Here is a 24,970-nt window from a genome sequence, read left to right as displayed (position 1 = left end):
TATTTGTTTCTTTTATCGTATATGATGCATATTTGTGACCTTTACAATATGTATACAGTAGAATGTTCATAATTTTCCATGAAACTGTGATACATGTGTCAGTAATGTGTCCACAATAAATGTTTATAGTCACAATATTACGTGGTAAAAATTCACTAAAATTACAATATGTACAGTTTCACATACTATTTACACAGTAACACACTGTATTACACACTCAGTACTTTGGAGGTGCGTAATAGTCAACGAAGTAGTCCATGGTACACAGCGTGACTTTGCTCTCCTTGCACCAGCTACAGATAGATTTTCGTTTCCTGTTTCATCGTTCTGTGTGCTTGCAAATAACGCACTCGCGTGCACCCTTGGCTTTAGTACTTGTAGGTGGTATGTAGCCAAGCTTGTAAAGCATAAGGTAGTATTGAAACGATTATAGGAAAAGCTCAATTTGTAAGGTAGTCTTGAAAAGATCGCTTTGTAAGGTCCCACACAGGAAGAAATTCAGCTAGCCTCAAAGAGTGTCCATCAGTCAGGAAGAGATTCAGGTATTCTTGAAAATATCAATGAACAACACCACCATGGAAGCCGCTAACACTGTTCATCTATGCTACTTGTATCAGATGCATCATCACTGAACGCAGAAAATGATTCATCTATGTATCATCTATATAAATTCGAGATGGCAAGGGTGGGGCTCAGAGCTACACCTGGATACACTCGCTGTATCATCTTCATAGGTGCTGTATCCCTGGCATCCGACCCTTGTGTTAAGCCCTTATTGCGCCTAGCTTCACCAATGTTATGACCCTTATGTTCTTCAAACAATAGGGTCTGAATTGCACCGACTGAGCGCAGTCTTTCAACACCGTGTGGGACAGGTGTTTGAGAGCCAGAGGCACGTGTGCCACAAATGGTTGCTCACGCAGTACTAACCCAGCCAGCAGCCCTTGTCTTTCATATTTGTTATAGCAAAAGGTTCGTTCAGTGTTTGTTGGATAGGCTGCTTCATTATGACAATCATTCTTTGTTTCAAATGTGTTCCATTTGTTTTGTATTTGTCACTTATGTCTCAATAATGGAGCAGCCTACCCGACAAACACTGAACGAACCTTTATGGCATTTGTCCATTTTTCAAATTGTTTCAACAGTTCTTTTATTTTTCGTTTTTTTTATTGAAGAAACATGGAGCAGCCGACCTGTAGACCACCGAACGAACCTTTTTGACATTTGTTCTGGTTTTCAAAATTCTTCATTTTTTTTATTATTTACGTTTTTTGTATGTAAGAAACATGGAGCAGCCTACCTGCCGACCACCGAACGAACCTTTTGCTATAAGACAAATTAAAAATAAATATTAAACACATTTGAAGAAAGGAAAATGTCATAATGGTTTATTCAGTGTATGTAGGGTAGGCTTCTCCATTATTGAGACGTAAATGACAAATACAAAACAAATGGAACACATTTGAAACAAAGATAGATTGTTATAATGGAGCAGCCTACCTGCCGAACACCGAACGAACCTTTTTGACATTTGTTGTATATCAGACATTTCATTTCTTTTTTTCCTACAAAAACGTCAATGCTTTGCAACATCTCAGCAGTCATCCTTTTATATCCCAGCATCATTAGCATCTTTAAACAAGAACAACATAATTTATGTGCATCGTCGGAGGCGTCTAAGAATGTGCAAAAAGCAGCGCGACCCCACCTGGCCCACCATGTGGTGTTGACGTTACTCAAACCAGCGTTCGTCATACGCGACGATTTGACACCGATCGGGCCGTTCGTTACCCAATATGTTCGTCTTTTGGGGCGATCGTTATGCGAGGTACCAGTGTACTAGAATACTGTACTAAATATTTTTTCCAGTGTTCTGACATCAATTTTCGTGTTACGTCTTTCATTTTGGTATCAAATTGTGCGCAATCTAAAGGGGCGTATTTTAAAACTAGTCCCATAATAATAAAACAATAAATAGAATTTTAACATATTTTAACTTTTGGACACTTTTTAACGCTCATCACCACAAAATTATTTATATCTTTCCAGTGTTCTGACATCAATTTTCATGTTACGTCTTTCATTTTGGCATCAAATTGTGTGCAATCTAAAGGCGCTCATTTTGAAACCACACCCAGATTGATCAGTTAAAATTTTAATTTTTAACAAATATTTTAATGGATGATTTCAGACCGCGTCATCCGAGACGGCCCAGGAAAAAAACGGATGTCACTGGAAAGCGACATCGAAGCGTGAAAGTGATATTAATACACTCACCAACACAGGTTAGTGACAACTGTAATGAGCCACCAGTCCCTCATAATATCCACCCCACCCAGTATGAGAGTTATAGTATTTCATACTTATACCCCTGTTTGGACTGGCTTATAACCCATTAATATGCAATACAACATGTGTAGTTAGGTAGGTAGTACTGAATTTATAAGTGTTTCAGGCTCTCCAGACAACAGTATCAACAAAAACTCCATGATTTGCTCATCATCAGCTCTACTGAACTGCCTGAAGAACAAGAAGGTCAAAACTGTTCAAATGTAGCCCATCAACTGATTACATCAGAGATAAACTTTAATGATACTATTAAATCTATCAGAATAGATAAAAACAATCACCACAGCAGCAGACAGATGCTCACTAAACTAGCTTATCCCAATGATAAGTAAGACCTCATTCAAGCAACTACAAATATAAAACCAATCTTTATATTAATGAGTGCCTTACCAAGCAGCGTTGATCCTCCTCTACAGACTGCATCATATTATATTAATGAGTGCCTTACCAAGCAGCGTTGATCCTCCTCTACAGACTGCCTCATATTATATTAATGTGTGCCTTACCAAGCAGCGTTGATCCTCCTCTACAGACTGCATCATATTATATTAATGAGTGTCTTACCAAGCAGCGTTGATCCTCCTCTACAGACTGCATCATATTATATTAATGAGTGTCTTACCAAGCAGCGTTGATCCTCCTCTACAGACTGCATCATATTATATTAATGAGTGTCTTACCAAGCAGCATTGATCCTCCTCTACAGACTGCATCATATTATATTAATGAGTGCCTTACCAAGCAGCGTTGATCCTCCTCTACAGACAGCATCATATTATATTAATGAGTGCCTTACCAAGCAGCGTTGATCCTCCTCTACAGACGGCATCATATTCACAAACAAAACCCAAATCTTATCAAGCAGTGCTACACCAGGAATGGAACGACCATTGCTAAAAAAAGAACAGCAAAAGACATGAAATCAAAAGTGTCCAACAATTACTAACTTTCTTTGCTGATTGTGATATAACTGGAAGTCAGCAAACTTCCAAATGTCATTGTTGAGTGTAACACATGAGTGATCAGGCCTTACCTAGCTTAACCATATCTAAATTTTGGCTTTTTTATATTTGTATATTAATTACTAAATGCTTCTTTTTTATATAAATGGCTTTAAATACATGTAATTTACCCTCTTATAACTATTACTACAAAGACTTCAATTTTATAAAATGTAATAATTTTTTGAATGCTTAATTTGTCTAGTTATCAGATTCTTAGCTTACAATATTTGCAACTTACCCATTTATCTGTTGATACTAACACTTCAATTTCCCAAAATGTAATAAACCTTGAACTCTTAATTTGTCAAATTATCTGAATCTTTAATTCATTACTTTGTGAATTAAAAATTAATAATTAAATTTCTCACTTATATATCTGCCCATTAATATTAGCTACTAGTCTTGTTTGTTGTCTAATATTCCAGTATTGTTAATGGATTCTTAAGCTTTAAGTACATCAGTGTTTCCAGCCCATATGTGTTTGTTTCTATTGCATACCCTTATCCAACTTGTCTTATCACCATATGATATTACTGTATTACAATCTTAAGAGATTACTGAATTTTTAATTTGATTAATTATGTTTCTTTTTTTATTAATTATTTTGAATCTGAATCCATTTATTTATTCATAATCTTAATCTAATTGTCTAATTCTCACTTTGTTCTCTTTTTTTTTTTTGCCTGTGTATTGCCCGTTTATATTGCATATCCTTGCCCATCTTGTATTATTACCATATCATATTCATGTATTACAATATTAATCTAATTCTTAACTTAGCTAATTATTTGTATTCCATTTGATTAATTATTTGAATCTCAATTCGTTTACTCTAGAAATCTTAATTTTGATTAATTATCTAATTTCCCACTCTTTTGTTCTTTATTATTTTTACTTTCATATCTGGTAAACTTTATTACTTATATACAGTATCTGCTAAATTTTATTACTTACATATCTGCTGAATAATATTTGCAATCACTTCTCTATTCTTGCATTTTTTCTTTTCAAATACAGTGCATCATCACTCTAACAGACCCCGCTCTAACGAATTCCCGGATGGACCAAGTGAATTGCATTTGGCACTAAATGTTCAGTGGAACATACAAAAATTCATTTGTGTTGTTCCACTGATGGTGATGACCTAGTCCGGCATGGCAGGGCTGTGAGAGCTGTGTACTGTACACACTCTCCACATCATTCACTTCACTATCCATATCACTAGTAGCAGACACCTGTGTTAGGTCTTTTTCCAGATTTGAGTTATCAAAATCATTGGCATGCTCATCTTCAAGCAATATGCCTTGTATTCTAATATCAGATGATGTTTTCTTAAAAACATGGCTGACTAGGGCTGGGAGCTTGATATGGATGAATATGACACGGTTGCTACCTTGAATATGAGCCTACCCATGACTGTGGGGAATGCTGGGAATTTTTTTCAATCTGGCAAACACCTCAGGAATCCATCTTGTACCCAAGTCAACACCGCGTTGGACAGGTGTTTGGGAGCCAGAGGCGCGTGTGCCACCCATTGTTGCTCACTCAGTACTAACCCAGCCAGCAGCCCTATGACATTCTGGGAATTTTTTCCAAGATGGCTGCCTCTCACTGGAGGTCCTAAGAGTCCATTTTGTACCCAACCTACCGCGAGCGTGCTTCGACTGTATACGAAGAAATAAAAAATACTTTTGTCAGTTGGCGCAGTAATTGGCGAATGGCATTTGTCGTTTGGCGCAGTGCAGTGGTTAAGGTCTTATGCACACCCCTTATTGAGCAAAATTATGCACTATTTGCATTTCAAGAGGGTTAATACACTCACCATCACTGGGTAATGACAATATGATTAATACACTTAACATCACAGGGTAATGACAATATAATTAATACACTCTCCATCACTGGTAAATGACAACACCAACATTAATACACTAGTTAATGAAAATATCTTGATTAATACACTCACAATCACTAGATATCGACATCAACATGATAAACACACACACTGGTAGTACAGTAAGAATAAAATTGTCCTTACCATCATTAATGGGCAAAAGTTGTGTTTGCTATCGTCCTGGGTAGTTGAGCAGAGACTGGAAGCAGTATTACCTATTAGGCAAAATAAAACAAATTTAAGGTTTCTATGACTAAATTTTTCCCACCAAAACACAGTAAATGTTTAGAAAAATTAAATAATTTTTTTAGGTATTGTGCTTTGAGCAAAAGTAAGGAAGGTGACCAGGAGTAAGGAGGGTGGGCAGGAGTAAGGAGGGTGGGCAGGAGTAAGGAGGGTGGGCAGGAGTGGGGAGGGTGGGCAGGAGTAAGGATGGTGGGCAGGAGTAAGGAGGGTGGGCAGGAGTAAGGATGGTGGGCAGGAGTAAGGAGGGTGGGCAGGAGTAAGGATGGTGGGCAGGAGTAAGGAGGGTGGGCAGGAGTAAGGAGGGGTGGGCAGGAGTAAGGATGGTGGGCTGGAGTAAGGAGGGTGGGCAGGAGTAAGGAGGGTGGGCAGGAGTAAGGAGGGTGGGCAGGAGTAAGGAGGGTGGGCAGGAGTGGGGAGGGTGGGCAGGAGTAAGGATGGTGGGCAGGAGTAAGGAGGGTGGGCAGGAGTAAGGAGGGTGGGCAGGAGTAAGGAGGGTGGGCAGGAGTAAGGAGGGTGGGCAGGAGTAAGGAGGGTGGGCAGGAGTAAGGATGGTGGGCAGGAGTAAGGAGGGTGGGCAGGAGTAAGGAGGGTGGGCAGGAGTAAGGAGGGGTGGGCAGGAGTAAGGAGGGCAAGGAGGGACCCTGTCTGGCAGGGAGGGAAGGAGGGAGTCAGGCTATGGGTGGGTGAGCAAGCAGGGAGGCTGGAGTGGGTGTCCACCCACCTGCAAACCTGCTCATCCACCCACCTGTGCACCATCAAACCCATCTGCCTGCCATGCAACCATCTAGCCCATCTTCCTGCCAGCCATCCAGCCCACCCGCTCACCCACCCATCTGCCCGCCCACTTGCCCTGCCCACCTTCCTGCCAGGCAGCTACCCACCCAGCTCACCCACCCATCTGCCCGCCCACTTGCCCTGCCCACCTTCCTGCCAGGCAGCTACCCACCCAGCTCACCACCCACCCAGCATCACACACTAATTATAGTGTGTGTGGAAATTCAAATCACGTTGGCTGTGATACATAAAGATTGTGAATGTTATTTTTTTCTTCCCCGGTAAAACTCAGCTAATACGGATGTCGGGCTTAACTGGATAGGGGTCCTTCCCATATAGTCTGGATAATCGAGTTCATACAGTATATATAATATATTATCCAGGATACATGACCTCTATCAAGCATATTCAGGTCATTTTTACATATATAGCACTAATAACTAACCTTGCTTACAACTATTCTAATACTTCATTTCAAGACCAAAACAAGGCATACATACACTTATATTATTAAACCTCTTGTCTGGAAATACTTTACCTAAAGCAGCCAAGCCTACTCAGGTCACACTCACTGAATGAAAGGTTTCTGATCTTTCCATATGAAAACACTCATAATAATGCCAGATTATTTTAACCATTGAGAACCCACGTAATAGTGTGCAAGAGGCAGAGGTGTAATTAACGGAGGGAAGCGCGATCACAAGTTAGGTATCCAGTGTCAGTTATTTCTTATAAGACATTCAGGTATTCATAATTAAACATCTTATGAGAAAATATATAGGATTCTGTAATGAGAAAATGTGGCTAACTCTACAGTAGACGGAAAAACACCACAATTTACATATTGAAATCACAAATTTAAATAGAATAAACCTAACAAATAAAGTATAGAGAAGACTCTTGTAATGTGATTCACTGACCACTTGGAAATTCAAATGCATTTTACCTACCAATAATACGCTAACATACGTTAGCTTGAATTTTCCTGGAGTGACTCATACATTCTCTCTCTCTCCATATAATTTCAAACATTTCCTTCATATCAGAAAGTTGGATATAATAAATCTTTTAAATGTTAAACATCGACAAATTTAACATTTAAAAATGTAATTTACTGGTGTAAATGTGTATTTATGAGTGTATAAACATCTATTTAAATGTATAATAAAACAAATATGAAAGACAAAAGCATATAAAGAATAAACTAGAAAACAGAATGTAGCAACTCTTTGATTAACGAAAATGTTTGAAACATTTTATGTCATCATTCATTCATTCATAATTTACATCATTTACACAACATAATTTATATAATAGTAGGCATCCATCAGTCTCAGGAGACTATGGAGTTGTGCTCTGGTTGTCGGTCTGGAGTGGCCTCTCCAGGGCACAAAGCCTGGGTAGGTTGATATGCTGGAGAAACTGTTATCCAAGCAGCAGGCGCCGAAAGTCTCCAATGGAAAGGCAAACGCCAATACGATTGGTTCCAGCGCCGTCGCATGAACTGTCAGAACGAGAGGCTCCAACTCCGGAGTTAACCTCGAGGTTGGTAAAAGAGGGCACAGGGACTCCAGACTCGGAGACCGCCGTGGTCGGAGAACAACCAGCCCAGCAAGGGGCAAGAACGACCCCATTCTCCTGAAGCAGAGCTTGGGCTGCCTGAGCCCCAGGTGGAGGATGTCCAACCCTGCACCTATGGGTTCATCACAGCCCCCTTTCACCCGAGGCTCCCTTCCTTCATGACCCAGCAGAAGGAAGAGTAATAATTATTAATTACAACAAGTCGTATTATAATTATTATTATAATAATATAGTTACTAATATAATTATAATAATACAGAGTAACTAGGGCCGGGCGAGGAACAAACTATCTGACAATTTACATACACAGTAACATAATAACATACATAACATAATTAACATACACAAAAAACACCTGCTTGCCAAAAGTCTCTTTGTACACTAAATAAAATGTTCTATAGTATTAAACATGGCATATTGTGGAATATAATGTTTACTACATGAATAATTCAAATACAGTGGTACCTTCATTTACGATCGTAATCCATTCCCAGAGACTCGACGTCAACCAAAAATTCGGCAACAAAACAAATTTTGCCATAAGAAATAATGTAAGTTTAATTAATCCGTTACACCCCCCCCCCCCAATAAAAACAGCGTTGAATGTAATGAAACGCCATTTTCTGGGTGATACCCGGAGGCTCCCCGGAGCTTACTAGGCTGATATGCTAATGTCAGACTTTGGCATCAGTCATGTGTATGGAGTTCTGTGGGTCTACTGAGGACCACGAGCCAGAACCTGGCCCCCTCAGAGAGGCAAGGGGAGCAATGGCCTATAGAAACCCCCGTGTGGTTGGAAGCATTCTATGTCTGCCATCGACCGGGTCAGGCACCTAGAAAGGTAAGCATCCCAAAACAAACCCCTATTCTGGTGAAATTATTGCTACCAAAAGCCGAACAAGTGGATAGAACTCCTCACAAAGAAACGAACAAACGATCATGACGTCACACGTCGCCGCGCCGCTGTTACACAGCTCCCCCGTCCCCGGGAGGGGGAAGGGGGGAGCCCCAGACCACTCACGCCGGCTATCGACCCGTCAGTTCTGAGGCTGGATGTCAAAACACACGAAAAAAACGCCGACCCGGGGAAGGGAGGGATGCCGGGCAGCAGCCTCCGGGTCTCACCCAGAAAATGGCGTTTTATTACATTCAACGCTGGTTTTCTGGGGGGACCCCCTTCGGCTCCCCGGAGCTAACTACCCACAGAGGAAGAACGTAAGGACTTACCCGGGAGGCGGTCGTTGCTCACTACACAACTCGAAGTCGAGACAACTTGCTGCAACCGCCGACCTAAATGACACAGGCCTGACTAGGCCTAGGGACGTGCACGAGGTAACGAGCAGCCAGGACCCTGTACGGCCGCCAAAAGCCCCGTGCCCAAATGCCAGCCCAGGACATGGTGCCCAAGACGGCAGCAAGCACAGTGAACGTACAAACGTCATGGGCATGGGGATAGACCGCAGGCTAGCTAGTCGTAAGAACTCTGCGGACGACCTGGGAGACCCACACCCGCGAACAGGGAAGAAAGGGAAACCGGATCAACCCAAAGCGTGTCCCCAGACACAGAGGCCGAGGCGCGCAAGTAACGGCAAAGAGCCACCACCGAACACAAAACATGATGCACCCCCGGCCCAACCAATGAAGCATCAACAACCCAGGGACCCCTCCAGAAAGCAGCAGTTTCAATCTTCACCAGAAAAGAAGGAGACAGCTGCAGACGAACAAAACCATCATGAAGACTGAAAGAGCAGAAACCCCTGCGCCGGAGGAGAGCATGAAGCTACCCAACCCGACAGCCAGAGGTCACTGCCAACAGATAAGGAGCCTTATAGAACAATCCTGAACTGAAGGGGCCACAACAAACTGAGGAGAAGAAAGAAAATAGCACTCTGTCCAATGACCAGGACGGCTCAGGCTGCGCAAGAGCAGGAGCAGGCCGGAGGTGAAACAATGCATGAGACAGCTTGCGAAACGGCACAGAGATAACATCAAAACCGAAAGCAAGCCGAAGTGGCTCCGCCAGCGCCTCACGATACGAGGCGACAGTATGGGGCAAGATGACGGCCCCAAACTTCCACAAGAAAAGGACAAGGCCACGCCAACAAATGCAGCTACCGAAGAAGGGACAGAAGGAAAAGGAAGGGCCGCCAAAAACCCCACACTACCGCCAAGAAGAAGCACGCAGCTGGGACACCATCAATGAAGCCACCCGACCACCAACAGAAGGTGAGAGACTCGAGGCAGAACCGAACCGGCCCCGCCATGGGCCAATTGAGCCTAGGAAGATGCGGAGCTGCGGATAGATCTTGGGTGCCACCACGGAGCCAGCTAAGCCAGAAACCCAAGCCGACAAAGGAGATGGAACATCCGCCATACAGAAGACACCCCAACTCCCACGAGCCCGCCAGGAGATCGGAGACGACAGTTCCGACTTGCGAAACTAGAGAAGGGAAACCGAGAGAACGTGAAAACGCCAACAGGCTGGTAAGTCAGGTAACCAGGAACCGAAATAGGAGGCAATAGGAGAGCCAAAAGGCACAAACAAAACAACCACGTGTAGGATAAAAGGAGAAAACGGAAAAACACAAGATCAGAAGAAAAGCCCCAGCATCAACGGCCAGGGACATGAGCATTGAAGGAAGATGAGGAACGAAGAAGGCAAGGAGCAAAACAGGAATGAAAGGGACACGACCAACAACACACAGAGCCGCTGGTCATGTCCCAACAAGCCACGCCAACAACACAGGTGTCTGACACGTCCCAACACAACACGAAAAGGAAAAAAAGGTGCAAAGGTACGCCAACAGACCAGTACCCGAACCAAAGAGTATGAGCTACGAAGATATGATCACCCACATCGACGATTCCCAAAGGAAGCGATAAGGAAGAGAAAGACCGACTACGGGACCCCAGGGGCACACACACCAAGGGACACTGGTGGAAGGATAACCCAAACGAGCCAAAGAGACATGGGAAAGAAGTATTGCAGTGTCAGTAGTAGACAAGCGGAACGCATGAGGAAGCGATGTGGTAAAGGATGACACCACACACAGCTTCAAGCGCAGATATGATAGAGTCAAGCAGGCCCAGGAACCTGCACATGAGCAAATGACAGGTGAGAAGCGGGACCAAAAAGCCAGAGCCCAACTCCTGCAACACAATTAGGGAAGTACAACTAGGTAAGTACCGTACAGAAAATCCAATGTATATGGAAGGTCTAAGCTAGGCACTGCAAGACGTGCAAGGAAAGAGTGACCCAGATAAGACCATGAAAAACGGGGCCATGACCCCCCTTGCAACAATTAAACCAGAAGAACAATTAAGGCCCCAGGAAGAAGCACAGAAGGGCCAAACAAAAATCCATACCCAATCCCCAACACACATCCACAACATGAAAACTGCTGCAAAATGTCACCTCAGAACATCCAGACAGGAACACTTACCCCCATAACATATAATCCCACCATTGTACCTCGAAACGTGGTGGAAGTAGGGCCCCCTATCTGAACTCAAGCATGGGCTGGACATGCACAAGAGTGGGACTGGATGGGTATAAATAGGAGCTGCCTCGTATGGCCTATTAGGCCTGCTGCATTCACCTGTGTTCCGATGTTCGTATATTCGTATCAAAAAATCACTAACCAGCACCTGGCCAAAGAGAAGCCAGACCGCATGAACTCACCTACAGAACGTAGGCACGAACGTGTCACGACACAACATAGCCGAGAAAATTCCGGGAGCACCGCCAGTGGAAGAAGTCAAAACCGCACATGCAGGAGAAGAACAGGGGTAGAGGCGAAGGAAGAGCCCGACACCCATATGCAGGGAAAACCCAGCGTCCTCCCAATAGCAGCAATCCAGAACACCCGCAGGAACTACGGGGCACGGACTGGAGAATGGAGAAGAACGAGAGCCGAAGCATCGGAGAGAAAAGGGACACAAAATCCCAGCTCATGCCACACTGCCCGTATCAAAACAAACAACCACGGCGCATGCGCAGCAGGGATGCCAGAAGTCGCGAGCTAAAGAAAGAAACCACGAATTGACTACAAAAATAGACAAAATAGTGTTGTTAACAACCGAATCCCATATGAGAGTACACAGGGCAGCCGCTAACCATAGTTGAAAAGAGCAGGAAAGGACCGAGAAGAAACATAGCACAGCATCCCATTTGGGCTACAAAGAGCCCAACTGGGCTCCAAGGACCCCAATCTGGCCACCCTGTGCAGCGCAGGACAGTGCACGGAGATAAGAGACAAACACGAAAGAAAGAAACAGGGCCGAAAAACGAGAAGCTTGGAGAAGGACCGTCAAGCCCCAGAAGGGACCGGAAGACGACAGACATTCCAAGAATATGGGAAGAAGCAAAACCTTCCCGATCCTAGTTTTTTACATATTTTTTTCAATATTTCTGATAAGTTTTTCTCACTTTTTGCACTAAAATTATTCAATAGTGTGTGTTTTGAGTAATTTATATGGTAAAATATGTACAACATCGGAATCCTCACATATATTCATGTTAATAATATGCATCTATATTAATTACTTGGAAAAATACAACCTGTTATTTTTGGTGTTATTATACTGCATACACAATTTTTATACAACTATGAATATTGACTTCCACGATTATGAACCACCAAGCTGTTGTGGTGGGTGTGGTAAAGACAGTCTACCACACACACTACCTGTGCCAGCAGCAGGCTGTGCCAGCAGACTGTACCAGCAGACTGTGCCAGCAGACTGTGCCAGCAAACTGTGCCAGCAGACTGTACCAGCAGCAGGCTGTGCCAGCAGACTGTCCCAGCAGACTGTGCCAGCAGACTATACCAGCAGACTGTACCCGTAGACTGTGCCAGCAGACTGTACCAGCAGACTACCAGCAGACTGTGCCAGCAGACTGTACCAGCAGACTGTACCCGTAGACTGTGCCAGCAGACTGTACCAGCAGACTGTGCCAGCAGACTATACCAGCAGACTGTACCCGTAGACTGTGCCAGCAGACTACCAGCAGACTGTGCCAGCAGACTGTACCAGCAGACTGTACCCGTAGACTGTGCCAGCAGACTGTACCAGCAGACTACCAGCAGACTGTGCCAGCAGACTGTACCAGCAGACTGTACCATAGACTGTGCCAGCAGACTGTACCAGCAGACTACCAGCAGACTGTGCCAGCAGACTGTACCAGCAGACTGTACCCGTAGACTGTGCCAGCAGACTACCAGCAGACTGTACCAGCAGACTGTGCCAGCAGACTGTACCAGCAGACTGTACCCGTAGACTGTGCCAGCAGACTGTACCAGCAGACTGTGCCAGCAGACTACCAGCAGGCTGTGCCAGCAGACTGTGCCAGCAGACTGTACCCGTAGACTGTGCCAGCAGACTGTACCAGCAGACTACCAGCAGACTGTACCAGCAGACTGTGCCAGCAGACTGTACCCGCAGACTGTGCCAGCAGACAGTACCAGCAGACTACCAGCAGACTACCAGCAGGCTGTACCAGCAGACTGTACCAGCAGACTGTGCCAGCAGACTGTACCAGCAGTCTGTACCCGCAGACTGTACCAGCAGACTGTGCCAGCAGACTATACAAGCAGACTGGGCCAGCAGTAGACGGTGCCAGAAAACTGTACCAGCAGACTACCAGCAGACTGTGCCAGCAGACTGTGCCAGCAGATTGTGCCAGCAGACTGTGCCAGCAGGCTGTACCAGTAGACTGTACCAGCAGACTACCAGCAGACTGTACCAGCAGGCTGTACCAGCAGACTGTGCCAGCAGACTGTGCCAGCAGACTGTACCAGCAGACTGTGCCAGCAGATTGTATTAGCAGACTGTACCAGCAGTCTGTACCCGCAGACTGTGCCAGCAGGCTGTGCCAGCAGACTGTACCAGCAGACTACCAGCAGACTGTGCCAGCAGACTGTACCAGCAGACTGTGCCAGCAGACTGTGCCAGCAGGCTGTACCAGTAGACTGTACCAGCAGACTACCAGCAGACTGTACCAGCAGGCTGTACCAGCATACTGTGCCAGCAGACTGTGCCAGCAGACTGTACCAGCAGACTGTGCCAGCAGACTGTGCCAGCAGATTGTATTAGCAGACTGTACCAGCAGCAGGCTGTGCCAGCAGACTGTACCAGCAGACTGTGCCAGCAGACTGTGCCAGCAGACTGTACCAGCAGACTGTACCAGCAGACTGTGCCAGCAGCAGGCTGTGCCAGCAGACTGTGCCAGCAGCAGGCTGTGCCAGCAGGCTGTGCCAGCAGACTGTGCCAGCAGACTGTACCAGCAGACTGTGCCAGCAGACTGTACCAGCAGACTGTGCCAGCAGACTACCAGCAGACTGTGCCAGCAGACTGTGCCAGCAGCAGGCTGTGCCAGCAGACTGTACCAGCAGACTACCAGCAGACTACCAGCAGACTGTGCCAGCAGACTATACCAGTAGACTGTGCCAGCAGTAGATGGTGCCAGAAGACTGTACCAGCAGACTGTGCCAGCAGACTGTACCAGCAGACTACAGCAGACTGTGCCAGCAGACTGTACCAGCAGACTACCAGCAGACTGTGCCAGCAGACTGTACCCGTAGACTGTGCCAGCAGCAGACTGTGCCAACAGCAGACGGTGCCAGCAGACTGTGCCAGCAGTAGACGGTGCCAGTAGACATTGCCAGTACATTGTGCCAGTAGACTGTGCCAGCAGACAGTGCCAGCATAATGTACCAGCAGACTGTGCCAGCAGACTATACCAGCAGACTGTGCCAGCAGATTGTATTAGCAGACTGTACCAGCAGCAGACTGTGACAGCAGACTATGCCAGCAGACTGTACCAGCAGTCTGTACCCGCAGACTGTGCCAGCAGTAGACGGTGCCAGCAGACTGTGCCAGTACATTGTGCCAGCAGACAGCACTAGCAGACTGTGTCAGCAGCAGACTGTGACAGCAGACTATGCCAGCAGACTGTATCAGCAGACTGTACCAGCAGACTGTGCCAGCATAATGTACCAGCAGACTGTGCCAGCAGAATGTATTAGCAGACTGTTCCAGCAGACTTTGCCAGCAGACTGTACCAACAAACTGTGCCAGCAGACTGTATCAGCAGACTGTGCCAGCAGACTGTACCAACAAACTGTGCCCGTAGACTGTGCCAGCAGACTGTACCAGCAGACTGTGCCAGCAGACTACCAGCAGGCTGTGCCAGCAGACTGTGCCAGCAGACTGTACCCGTAGACTGTGCCAGCAGACTGTACCAGCAGACTACCAGCAGACTGTACCAGCAGACTGTGCCAGCAGACTGTACCCGCAGACTGTGCCAGCAGACAGTACCAGCAGACTACCAGCAGACTACCAGCAGGCTGTACCAGCAGACTGTACCAGCAGACTGTGCCAGCAGACTGTACCAGCAGTCTGTACCCGCAGACTGTACCAGCAGACTGTGCCAGCAGACTATACAAGCAGACTGGGCCAGCAGTAGACGGTGCCAGAAAACTGTACCAGCAGACTACCAGCAGACTGTGCCAGCAGACTGTGCCAGCAGATTGTGCCAGCAGACTGTGCCAGCAGGCTGTACCAGTAGACTGTACCAGCAGACTACCAGCAGACTGTACCAGCAGGCTGTACCAGCAGACTGTGCCAGCAGACTGTGCCAGCAGACTGTACCAGCAGACTGTGCCAGCAGATTGTATTAGCAGACTGTACCAGCAGTCTGTACCCGCAGACTGTGCCAGCAGGCTGTGCCAGCAGACTGTACCAGCAGACTACCAGCAGACTGTGCCAGCAGACTGTACCAGCAGACTGTGCCAGCAGACTGTGCCAGCAGGCTGTACCAGTAGACTGTACCAGCAGACTACCAGCAGACTGTACCAGCAGGCTGTACCAGCATACTGTGCCAGCAGACTGTGCCAGCAGACTGTACCAGCAGACTGTGCCAGCAGACTGTGCCAGCAGATTGTATTAGCAGACTGTACCAGCAGCAGGCTGTGCCAGCAGACTGTACCAGCAGACTGTGCCAGCAGACTGTGCCAGCAGACTGTACCAGCAGACTGTACCAGCAGACTGTGCCAGCAGCAGGCTGTGCCAGCAGACTGTGCCAGCAGCAGGCTGTGCCAGCAGGCTGTGCCAGCAGACTGTGCCAGCAGACTGTACCAGCAGACTGTGCCAGCAGACTGTACCAGCAGACTGTGCCAGCAGACTACCAGCAGACTGTGCCAGCAGACTGTGCCAGCAGCAGGCTGTGCCAGCAGACTGTACCAGCAGACTACCAGCAGACTACCAGCAGACTGTGCCAGCAGACTATACCAGTAGACTGTGCCAGCAGTAGATGGTGCCAGAAGACTGTACCAGCAGACTGTGCCAGCAGACTACAGCAGACTGTGCCAGCAGACTGTACCAGCAGACTACCAGCAGACTGTGCCAGCAGACTGTACCCGTAGACTGTGCCAGCAGCAGACTGTGCCAACAGCAGACGGTGCCAGCAGACTGTGCCAGCAGTAGACGGTGCCAGTAGACATTGCCAGTACATTGTGCCAGTAGACTGTGCCAGCAGACAGTGCCAGCATAATGTACCAGCAGACTGTGCCAGCAGACTATACCAGCAGACTGTGCCAGCAGATTGTATTAGCAGACTGTACCAGCAGCAGACTGTGACAGCAGACTATGCCAGCAGACTGTACCAGCAGTCTGTACCCGCAGACTGTGCCAGCAGTAGACGGTGCCAGCAGACTGTGCCAGTACATTGTGCCAGCAGACAGCACTAGCAGACTGTGTCAGCAGCAGACTGTGACAGCAGACTATGCCAGCAGACTGTATCAGCAGACTGTACCAGCAGACTGTGCCAGCATAATGTACCAGCAGACTGTGCCAGCAGAATGTATTAGCAGACTGTTCCAGCAGACTTTGCCAGCAGACTGTACCAACAAACTGTGCCAGCAGACTGTATCAGCAGACTGTGCCAGCAGACTGTACCAACAAACTGTGCCAGCAGACGGTGCCAGCAGACTGTGCCAGCATAATGTACCAGCAGATTGTGCAAGCAGCAGACAGTGCCAGCAGACTGAGTCAGCCAACTGTGCCAGCAGGAGACTATGACAGCAGACTCTGTCAGCAGACTGTACCAGCAGATTGTATCCGCAGACAGTGCCAGTACACTATGCCAGCAGACTGTAACAGCAGACTGTACTAGCAGACTTTACCAGCAGACTGTACCAGCAGACTGTACCAGTAGACTGTGCCAGAAGACTGTACCGGCAAACTGTACCAGCAGACTGTACCAGAAGACTGTACCAGCAGACTGTGCCAGTAGACTGTGCCAGAAAACTGAGCGAGTAGACTGTACCAGCAGACAGTGCCAGCAGATTTTGCCAGTAGACTGTGCCAGCAGCATACTGTGCCAGCAGACTTTGCCAGCAGACTATGCCAGCAGACTGTAGCAGCAGACTGTGTTAGCAGTCTTGGCTAGCAACAGACTGTGTTAGCAGACTTGGCCAGCAGCAGACTGTGTCAGCATCAGAATGCGCCAGCAGACTGTGCCAGTAGACTCTGCCAGCAGACTGTGCCAGTAGACTGTGCCAGCAAACTGTGACAGCAGACTGTACTAGCAGACTTTGCCAGCAGACTGTGCCAGCAGACTGTGTCAGTAGACTGTGCCAGCAGACTGTGGCAGCATAATGTACCAGCAGACTGTGCCAGCAGACTGTAGCAGCAGACTGTGTCAGCAAACTGTGCCAGCGACAGACGGTGCCAGCAGACTGTACCAACAAACTGTGCCAGCAGACTGTGCCAGCAGACTGTGCCAGCAGACTGTACCAACAAACTGTGCCAGCAAACTGTGCCAGCAGCAGACGGTGCCAGCAGCAGACTGTGCCAGCAGACTGTACCAACAAACTGTGCCAGCAGATTGTGCAAGCAGCAGACTGTGCCAGCAGACTGTGCCAGCAAACTGTGCCAGCAGACTGTGCCAGCAGACTGTGCCAGCAGACTGTACCAACAAACTGTGCCAGCAGACTGTGCCAGAAACTGTGCCAGCAGACTGTGCCAGCAGACTGTGCCAGCAGCAGAATGTGCCAGCGGTAGACGGTGCCAGCAGCAGACTGTGCCAGCGGTACACGGTGCCAGCAGACTGTACCAACAGACTGTGCCAGCAGACTGTGCCAGCAAACTGTGCCAGCAGACTGTGCCATCAGACTGTGCCAGCAGCAGACTGTGTCAGCGGTAGACGGTGCCAGCAGCAGACTGTGCCAGCGGTAGACGGTGCCAGCAGACTGTACCAACAGACTGTGCCAGCAGACTGTGCCAGGAGACTGTGCCAGCAAACTGTGCCAGCAGCAGACTGTGCCAGCAGCAGACTGTGCCAGCAGCAGACTGGGCCAGCAGCAGACTGGGCCAGCAGCAGACTGGGCCAGCAGCAGACTGTGCCAGCAGCAAACTGTGCCAGCAGCAGACTGTGCCAGCAGCAGACTGGGCCAGCAGCAGACTGGGCCAGGAGATGAAACAAAAGGAGTCACAAGATACTACACACATTACTAATTCTCAGCACAATGTTATTATTACCAGCAATCTGACAACAACAGTGTGTAAATTAATACATTTAAATAAGACCATGTGTGTGTGTGGACCATTTGTATACTACAACATATTGTGTGTCTGCATATTGGTGATACAATTATTATACCCGTATTCATAGGAAAATAAGTGTTTTTGCTGCTATTACATTGCATATATATATATATATATATATATATATATATATATATATATATATATATATATATATATATATATATATATATATATATATATATATATATATATATATTGTGACGATAATCTCCTTCAAGAGATTGAGCCTGCTCTTCCCTCCAAAATTACGTCTTCACAATTATATAAAAAGACTATGGAAGAAATGTCCAACAACGACAACAACACCAGCACCAGCAAGGCTTGCCAGGGTGAGCAGAAACGTATGCAACCAGCCACCTGTTCGAACTCCAACCACCAAACTACCCGTTGATCGCTACGGCTCCGCTGATTGGTCGCCGGTCTGGCTGCACCTGCACTCGCCCCCAATACTACCTGATGTCTGGGGTCGCCCCAACATCAGTCCTCAGAATGTTCCGTGCTTTCGTAGCCAGCACTCCTCCCAGCTAGACTCTAGAGTGTACTGAGAGAGGTGGTGGCTTTAAGCCAATATTCCAGCACCTCCCACTTACTGTTGTATTGCACTTCTTATTATTTTGCCTTAACGTAACTTTCATTGTGTCATTTAAGTATTCTTATTATTTTGATTCATTGATTTTATTATAAGAATTTGTTTGTGCATTATTTTCATGTTTGATTTATTTAACGTAATTAAAATTTCATTGTTAAAGTTTACTTGTGTTTTGTGTGTCTTCTCCTTACCTTACCACAGACGAAGTTCCAGTTTTTCTATTTTTTTTTATAACTATGTGACGAGGCCATACCCCTAGCCTTAAACAGCCGAACACCAACGCGTTACCGTCACAAGTTATATGGGGCCCTGTCCTAGGAGCCTCACTCAGGTACTGGTGCCAAGTGGTAATTTATGGTAAGCGTATTTAACTCTGTTAACGTAGCTTTACTATTTTTCATTCAATTTCATTTTTTATAAGGTGCGGTGTATTGTGCATTACGAGAGTAACATATAGTGAAGGTGAGACAACTTTGGATTACGTGGTGACTGTAGGCCTCAGTCATACTCTTAATTGGTCATCTCTCCCTCCTTGTTATTACTCGTATTTACCATCTATGTCCCTTGAATATTTCTCATTCTGACAGATCATCATATTGGTACCCTGGTACTGTGGTCTGCCCCGGGTCAAGAGTACCCAATCTTCTGCAATCTGACTGTAGGAGGACAAAGAGGGCCATAGTTCCTCTAGCTCGAACTTTAGTTGCTGAATTGGGACCTCAGCAGCAGTTCTCGTCACCAGTTGACACCTCGCACCCCTACACGTCAGTCAGAGATGATGATACATACAACGGTAGGGAATTAGCTTATTTTTTCAGAGCACAAAAGTTCGCTAATTCTGTAAGTATCATATTAAATTCAGTAGGAAAAACTTGCTTTATGTCCTATAGAGACTTGGCAAGGTATGCCTACATCCTTGGACTACCAATTTTACTTTTGAAGCATTTAACTGTTTCATTTGTTTTCGAAACTTTGTTTCATTTGTTAGTAGGATTTTCTTGCCCTTATTCTCTTACATGAGTACCGGGTACAAGATTTCCTGCGCCCTTGATTTAATTCAATCATTTAATATCTTTCACTTAACGTTAATTGTTAAAGATCACACAGGATAGGTACCAGTTGCCACGTTGTCCTGTTTCTGACATTTCATTATTGAACATTCGTGTACCTTTATTTGCTAATTTCACCATGTTTCGTCTCCAAACTTTCCGTGCAAATCCAGCAGGTGAAATAGGGACTTTAAGTCGTGCCAAGAGGACTGAACTACAAACTCTTGCACATGAGTATCAACTAGAAGTTCCCTATCAAGCCAACAAAAATGACCTACACAACCTGTTGCTGGATTACTATTTAGAGCAAGGTAAGATAGACTCTGAAACTCATGAAACTTACTATATTGCAGATAAAACTGACTTGGCAACGCTGAAACTCAAACTAGAACTGGCAAAGATTGAAGAACGAACAGCTGCCATACGGAGAGAAGAACAAGAACGCGAAGCTGCTTTGAGGAGAGAAGAACAAGAACGTGAGATTACATTACTCCGTGAACGTGAACAAGTACAGCTTGAAACACTCCAGGAGCGGGAACGCTTACAGCTTGAAACCAAACAACGCGAGTTGGAAATACAACGCGAACATGACAAGCAACAAGCGACTCTGGCTCTAGAGTGTCGTCAACGTGAAATCGCCTTGGAAACTTCACACTTCACTCAACGCCAACAAGCTACTGCCAATCTTCCCGTCAGTTTTAATATATCACATGCAAGTAAGTTAATGCCATCCTTTGTAGAAGCAGAAGTTGATGTGTTCTTTACCACCTTTGAAACCCTTGCTAATCAACTCAGTTGGCCTGTCGACCAATGGGCCACACTTCTCAGAGTCCATCTTACAGGTAGAGCTGCAGTCACACTCAGTACTTTGGCGTCTGAGAATGACTACTACACTCTGAAACAAGCAGTGTTGGACGCCTACCTCCTCTCTACTGAAAGTTATAGAAGGAAATTCCGTGACCACCTGAAGGCAAGTACCACTACCTTCCTCGAGTTTGCTAACACGAAACGGAGGTATTTCATGAAATGGCTGGAAGCAGCACATGTCTCTACTTTTACAGAACTCGTGAACCTGATGCTTGTTGAAGAATTCTTGAGACGTGTGCCGCCTCCTGTCCGCCTCTACTTAGCAGATAAAGAAGAAACCGACTACCTGAAGTGTGCTAAGTCGGCTGACACTTACAGCCTCATCCACCGGCTGACACCTGAACCATCCTCCAGTAAGAAGTCGTGGTACAGTTACGAGAAGGTGAGCCCCGATCAAGCTGGTTCACAACTGTACTGCAAATATTGTAGACTCTATGGACATACCATAGACAAGTGTGGTAAGTCTCAATACAAGGGAACCACTGACCAACAACGACCCAAACCAACTCCTCCTAAGTCCGGTAAGCCTGTGATGAATGTTGGTGTTGATGTTAATGATCTTTCTCTTTTCAGTAACCACCTGTATACTGGAACTGTCTCTGCCAACGGTTCAAATCCGGAGGGACGTTTCAAATTGAAGATCTTGAGGGACACAGCGGCTCTACAATCAATCATCTTGAAGTCGGCTGTGCCCAACATAGTCTACACCGGGGAAACAGTCTTCATCACTGACCTCACTGCTACCACTCCATACCCTCTCGCCAGAGTCCACCTGAATTGTCCCTACGTGAACGGGGAAGTCCAAGTCGCCGTCAGGGAAAAGCCTTTTCCCATGCCTGGAGTGCAACTTCTCCTAGGCAACGACTTGGCAGAAGACCTGCAACCGACCAACCTGATCGTCATGGACAAACCCCAGGTGTGTAACTCTGTGCCAAGTAACCCTATTCTCGAGTATGTTCCAGCAGAGGTTCAAGAGAGTGATGAAGTTTCTCCTCCGGTTCTCGTGACCACCCGTGCACAAGCCGCACGTCCACAGCCAGCTGACTCTACTGCTACCGCTGTCCCTCAAGACCCTCAGAAACTACCCCCGCATCTGACCAAGTTGGAGTTCCGTAAGTTGCAGAGGGAAGATCTTACTTTAACACCATTGTTTTTCCAGGCTGAGACTCAACCCGACAGTATTCCTGGGTTCTTCCTAGAGAACGACTTGCTCTACCGCAGATATAGACCCAGTAAACTGGAGGAGGAGGACGATTGGGCCAACACCGAACAACTTGTGATTCCCACCAGCCTGCGGCCCACTATTCTACACCTGGCCCATGGAGCATTCTCCCACTACGGCTTCAACAAGACTTACCATGGGATTCGTCAAGACTACTACTGGCCAGGTATGGTAAACAACGTCAAACAGTACGTAAAACAGTGTCATACATGTCAGATGGCAGGCAAACCGAACGTCTCCATTCCCAGAGCACCACTGATTCCCATACAGGTGCCTGCGGAACCTTTCCACAGACTCATAATAGACTGTGTTGGTCCTTTACCTCGGACCAGTTCAGGTAACGCCTACATCCTAACCATCCTGTGTCCAACCACCAGATTTCCCATAGCAGTTCCAGTGAAGAACATCACGGCTGCTACGGTTATCAAACATCTACTGAAGATCTTCACTCAATACGGATTTCCCAGGGAGATTCAAAGTGACTGTGGCACCAACTTCACCAGTGATCTCTTCAAAAGGACACTGGAGGAGTTCAACATCAAACAGGTATTGTCCAGCCCTATCATCCTGCTTCACAGGGTTCTCTTGAACGTAGTCATCAGACCATCAAAGCACTCTTGAAAAAGTTTTGTAGTGAAACCTCAAAGGATTGGGATAAGCAGATTGACCTAATAATGTGTATTTTCAGAAGTCTCCCCAATGAGTCCCTAGGAGTATCTCCTTATGAGATGCTCTACGGCCGTAAGTGCCGTACTCCCCTTAAGGCTTTCAAAGACTCTCTCAGAGATGCCACCTTCAGTGAGCATCAGAATGTGCCCCAGTTTCTTCAAAACCTTCAACACATTCTAGAGAGAGTCCACCGCTTTGCTCATGATAATCTATTGAAAGCCCAGGTGAGAATGAAGACTCATTACGACCAGACCAGCAAAGTAAGAAAATTCAAGCCGGGAGACTTCGTCCTTGCTTATTTCCCTATCCCAGGTTCACCTTTACAAAACAGATTTTCAGGACCCTACTGCGTCAAAGAGTGCAGGAATAATAATAATTATGTGATAGAGACTCCAGATAGGCGGCGGAAGACCCAGCTGTGCCACGTCAACCTCCTGAAGCAATATAATGGTACTCCTCCCACTGTCTTGATTAATTGTTCTACCTTCACAGAACCCTACATCCACAGTGAGACCATCCCGGCTTCTTCTCCCGAAAGCACTGACAAGGAGTCGGCGCTTTCTAATTCCAAAATCCTTAATGATCTTCCCAAATGCTTTCAGGATAATACTCATGCTCCTATGCCCTCTTCTAATTCCACTCTCACCTCGTCAGATAAGCCCTACATCCTCCATGTCGACGCCAATGGTACCGACGATGGTGGTGTCGTGATGCAGCAACGAGGCGAGAAGAATACACCTGTCAGCGACTACTGCTACAAGGAACGACGGAACAATTGGCAAGGAGCTACTCTTCCTCATCCTGAAGCTTCAGCACTTCACTCCACACCTGAAAAGTGCTCGGTCCACCATCAATACGGACCACACCACCCTACACCTCCTGCAGCACGCCCACTTCTCATCTCAACATCTTCTACTATGGGCTTGCTAACTGCAGAAATTCAACCTGGAGACACGCTATACCAAGAGTCTGACAACATCTTAGCCCATGATCTCTCCAGAGTTTATGAAATAGAAGCAACTCCATCCATTACTCCACCACATAACGACGTACTTCTTCCAGAACCGCAGGCTTCGGGGGAGAGTTGTGACGATAATCTCCTTCAAGAGATTGAGCCTGCTCTTCCCTCCAAAATTACGTCTTCACAATTATATAAAAAGACTATGGAAGAAATGTCCAACAACGACAACAACACCAGCACCAGCAAGGCTTGCCAGGGTGAGCAGAAACGTATGCAACCAGCCACCTGTTCGAACTCCAACCACCAAACTACCCGTTGATCGCTACGGCTCCGCTGATTGGTCGCCGGTCTGGCTGCACCTGCACTCGCCCCCAATACTACCTGATGTCTGGGGTCGCCCCAACATCAGTCCTCAGAATGTTCCGTGCTTTCGTAGCCAGCACTCCTCCCAGCTAGACTCTAGAGTGTACTGAGAGAGGTGGTGGCTTTAAGCCAATATTCCAGCACCTCCCACTTACTGTTGAATTGCACTTCTTATTATTTTGCCTTAACGTAACTTTCATTGTGTCATTTAAGTATTCTTATTATTTTGATTCATTGATTTTATTATAAGAATTTGTTTGTGCATTATTTTCATGTTTGATTTATTTAACGTAATTAAAATTTCATTGTTAAAGTTTACTTGTGTTTTGTGTGTCTTCTCCTTACCTTACCACAGACGAAGTTCCAGTTTTTCTATTTTTTTTTATAACTATGTGACGAGGCCATACCCCTAGCCTTAAACAGCCGAACACCAACGCGTTACCGTCACAATATATATATATATATATATATATATATATATATATATATATATATGTCGTACCTAGTAGCCAGAGCGCACTTCTCGGCCTACTATGCAAGGCCCGATTTGCCTAATAAGCAAAGTTTTCCTGAATTAACATATTTTCTCTAATTTTTTTCTTATGAAATGATAAAGCAACCCATTTCATTATGTATGAGGTCAATTTTTTTTATTGGAGTTAAAATTAACGTAGATATATGACCGAACCTAACCAACCCTTCCTAACCTAACCTAACCTATCTTTATAGGTTAGGTTAGGTAGCCGAAAAAGTTAGGTTAGGTTAGGTTAGGTAGGTTAGGTAGTCGAAAA

The 24,970-nt window shown here is 46.2% G+C and overlaps 1 long non-coding RNA gene across 1 annotated transcript in view; it reads right to left on the bottom strand.

Annotated features, from left to right (window-relative positions):
- Nucleotides 1-24,970, bottom strand: part of LOC138371225 (uncharacterized) — a 34,994-nt gene that overhangs the window by 3,016 nt on the left and 7,008 nt on the right. The window contains exon 2 of the long non-coding RNA XR_011230347.1: nt 5,392-5,462. This is a non-coding gene — a long non-coding RNA (uncharacterized lncRNA). The remainder of the gene's footprint in view (nt 1-5,391; nt 5,463-24,970) is intronic.

This window comes from Procambarus clarkii, chromosome 35 (genome assembly GCF_040958095.1).
Source record: "Procambarus clarkii isolate CNS0578487 chromosome 35, FALCON_Pclarkii_2.0, whole genome shotgun sequence".
In the NCBI taxonomy this organism is placed as follows: domain Eukaryota; kingdom Metazoa; phylum Arthropoda; class Malacostraca; order Decapoda; family Cambaridae; genus Procambarus; species Procambarus clarkii.
The sequence above is the reverse complement of the archived record's forward strand: the minus strand, read 5'-3'. Positions and strand labels throughout refer to the sequence as shown.